Here is a 3,887-nt window from a genome sequence, read left to right as displayed (position 1 = left end):
TATATGATATAAGTAACAGTATGTGTTGTGCCTTTAAATGACTGATGGCAGCATACTTTGTTCACAGCATCATCGTCACAGGTGAGGACCGCACTGTGCTTTTCTCTTCAGGTCGGCTCCGACATCTCTAGGGATAGGCATTTTTCTACTCCTATACCCTTAGGGAACCATGCCCCTATATGCGGTCTGTTGCCAAGAGAAACCAAAATCTGTAATGCAGGCCTACCTACACATATAGAAGGATGGAACAGAATTAAGAGCCTAGAAATAAACCCATCTCTCTAAGGTCATTGGATGTTTGACATGGGTGGAAAACATGGACATGGGTACAGGAGAGTCCTTTGAACAGAGGGTGCTAGCAAAATGACTGCCATCTGTAGGGGAATGAGATTCGACCCTGAACTCATACCACATAAAGGTGAACTTGAAATTTATTCGAGCCTTAAAATTCAAACCTCTAGAAGACAGCACGTGGATGAATCTTCAAGCCCTTGTATTTAGCAAAGAGTTCTTCGATCTGGCATCAAACAATAATCGATGAAAAAGATAAATGAGATTGCCTCGAGATTCATCCTTTTTGGCATTAAAAGAATCTATCCAGGAAGTGACAAGACAACCTACAGAAAGGGAAGAATGTCACGTTATAGATCTAATGGAAGTGTCATTCAACAAAGAACTCTTACAACTCTTAGACAAAAAGACAAACTAAACTTCTAAAATGTACCAGAATAGACCCTTCTCTAGAAAAGAGAAAATTTTCAATAGGCCCAAGAAAGGATGTTAGGTATCATGAGTCATGATGGAAATGCAAATGAAAACTACAACGCCATACTCCCCCTTCACACAACCCAGAATTGCTATAATCCAAAAAGCCCATCATGACGAATGTCATTTACGGAGAAAAAATTAAAGCCCTTAAACCACGTCAAAATGTAAAACACGGTGGCCTATGTGCACAAGTTTTCAACTCCAACCACTCAAAATGTTCTCGTCTGGTTCAATGAATTCACTCCTTGATATATATCTCCCAAAATAGAAAACAGGCATTTAATGCTTTAAAAGTGAATTTCTTCAGCATCATTGTTCAAAGAAGCAAGTATGTATAAACGATTCAGAGGTCCATCTTAATTTGTAGTACAAATGAATAAACTGATTCTGAATTGTTACAGCAGAATTCTTTAGAATGGTACTTAGAAACAGATTTAATTTCTTAAACGTATTACCTCTTGGCACATACCTTTTGGTGGTGGCAAAAGACACATTTACAAATAGAACCAAATATACTTGCTTCTGTTAAGATAAATTGAATAAATCTATGTCCCATACTTTGTGCTTCATTACTTTATCTTATTTGGAAATGTTGAGATTTTCAGTGAGTATGTATCACTTTATTAACCAAGCAAAAATTTCAAGTTTCGAATTATTAAAAACACAGGAAAAATTATCTGTATATGTATATCTATATAAATACCTATATATAGATATAGGCACATAGATATACGCACAATGTCAATGCAATAACTGTTAATGTTTTACCTATAAACCATTTATTTGTACCTACATTTGTTAGAACTGAGATTTCAAAGTGCATTAATACCTGCCCTACTTTCTTGACACAATTGTAACAGAAAATATGACTTTATTTCTGTGAATCCAGTAATTACATTTCATGATAACAAGTCCATTTAATCAAATCAAGTCTTAAGCCAATCAAATATTAAAAACCAGCAATAACATCCAAAGAAAGAAAATGTCTTACCTGTTTAGAAGTTAATCCAAGTCAAAGGATCCACCGGCCGTCGAAGGTAGGATTTTAGATTCTGATAGTGACTCAAACTGGTGAGCCTCCTCCCTGCTCAATGGAGGAAAGGAAACAACTCCACAAAACAGTGCAAAGAATGCAGCCCTCACAGATTCAAAGGATTGCTCCCAGAAACAAAGATTACAGACCTTCCTGACACAGGCTGTCAGGATGGCAGAGTGCACATGGTGTCTCAGATCCCCTCCGACCACAACCAGCTCTTTCATGGCTCTGAGTGAGCTTTACCATAATAGCACTTATACAGCATTGAAAGGTAATGAAAGTGGAGTTGAGGAAGGTGTCTTTTGGGCTGAGGCCCCTCATGGCACCCTCCCCTGAGAGCTGCCAAGGCCAGCCACCGGGTGCACCAGGATCAGTGCACCTTGCAGATGGCTGACACCAAACCAAACTCCTATAACATGGACAAGGCAGAAAGAAACCACATCTGGTATAAAGAGAAGAACCCACATCGTCTCCACAGACAATCAATGTACAGAGGATCGTTTCACTCCTGAACCCCAGAGGCCACCTGGAATAGCAGTTTCATAGGGAACTATGTTCTATCCCTACAGTACCTCCTTATGGCAAAGAACACACAAAAAAACAGATGTAGGGGAGGAAAGGATTTTTTCTGGAAGGAAAAGCTCAATCGAGACAACCCTAGAGCTCCAAAAAGGAAGCACATAATTTTAACTGCCCATCTAAGGTACGATAGATTCACACCACTTATACCTTCTAGCAAACACTGCAGACAAGCAATGGAAACTTTTAAGTCGTGTTAGTCAACCCTAAAAACACTGATACGGGGAATGGAAGGAGGACCGAGATCGGTTACCAGGCTCATGTTAGCAGTTTCGGTATCTACTACTAATATGATTATAACCAAAGCTTTTTTATCTTTCCTTCACCATCTTTAAGGAGCCAGGATAGAAAACTGTAGTCTGTATTTTTTAATGTGGCCCTTTCCATGTTTTTTGTTTGTTTAGCTCGGTCTGCTCAGGCAGTTGTGGCCTGTGTTTACATTTCTCATCTCCTAAGGCATCTCCTTTTTTATGAAAATGACACAAAAGCCACAGTCACAGAAAACAATGACCACCCATGAAAAGAAAGTTTCAACAAAGGAAGCCGAGAGTGGCTAATTCCAAGTAGCTGGCTTCACTATTATTTTCTTTACAACCATCTTAACATCTTAGTAAAAAAGACTTGCAACTCTTCTAAATTCACCCAAACCATGCAGAAATATACTAAAAAGGCTGATGGGATAAATACACTGCTTACCTCTGCCAACACACCTGTGGTCTCTCTCAGCTACAGTAGTTTTCAGGAGATAGCAGTATTCCAGCCATTAATTCTCCTGGTGCCTAAGCAGATGGCAGCTTTCTAGTTCTTAAATCCAATAGAAATGCTCCTTCGAGCCCAAGCATCTTTTAAAACCAAGGGAGGGAGGAGGGATGAAAACAGGCAGGATCCAAACTCTCCAAATTTCTTTATTCACAAATACTGCCTCCATCAATCGGAATCTCTATGAAAGTTGTTGTTAGACTTGGGGAAATGCGGGCTAGAATTAAGATAGAAGCGGTTCCCCATTACCTGTACACCGATGGACCCAAATATCTTCAGTTGCTATATAATATAAAGCAAAAAATAGATAAACCAATTTTAGTGCTTCTAGGCACGCTTACTATCTTACATCACAAATAACAGAAAACGGAGTTTTCCACACCAAAACAATCCTCTCCTAGTTCCTCTGATCAACCTACTATCCACACCCCACACCATTCCTTGCACACAGGCAGCTTCTCATAAACCTTTCCCTCCCATGGCAGTCCCACCACACACCACCTGGGGGAGCCAAAGGGACACTGACTGCCTCACCACAATGGAACCACGAAAAAAGCCTCCTGAAACCTCTCTACTGTGCTTAATAAAAATGCAGAGCAAAGTCTGCCTGCAGAAAGAATACGTGGTTCATTCTGGGTCGCAAGAACGGGAAGAGTCATGCCAGGTCACATGTGTCCATGCTCGGTCACATGAATGTAACTCAAAGGTAGGCGATGAAAAGCATGGAGGGATCGCATTGGTTTTA

At 40.1% G+C, this 3,887-nt stretch overlaps 1 long non-coding RNA gene across 1 annotated transcript; it reads right to left on the bottom strand.

The window, feature by feature from the left end:
• Positions 1-408: 408 nt before the first annotated feature.
• Positions 409-3,498, bottom strand: LOC120592953 (uncharacterized). Its single transcript, XR_005650255.1, has 3 exons — positions 3,080-3,498; positions 1,760-1,852; positions 409-617 (listed from the first exon to the last, which is right to left on the bottom strand). It is a non-coding gene; the product is annotated as an uncharacterized LOC120592953 (long non-coding RNA).
• Between the last annotated feature and the right edge of the window lie 389 nt (positions 3,499-3,887).

The sequence above is a fragment of the Pteropus medius genome, unplaced genomic scaffold (genome assembly GCF_902729225.1).
Source record: "Pteropus medius unplaced genomic scaffold, Ma_sr-lr_union100, whole genome shotgun sequence".
NCBI lineage: Eukaryota > Metazoa > Chordata > Mammalia > Chiroptera > Pteropodidae > Pteropus > Pteropus medius.
Note: the sequence above shows the minus strand (reverse complement) of the source record. Positions and strands in the feature narration are given on the sequence as shown.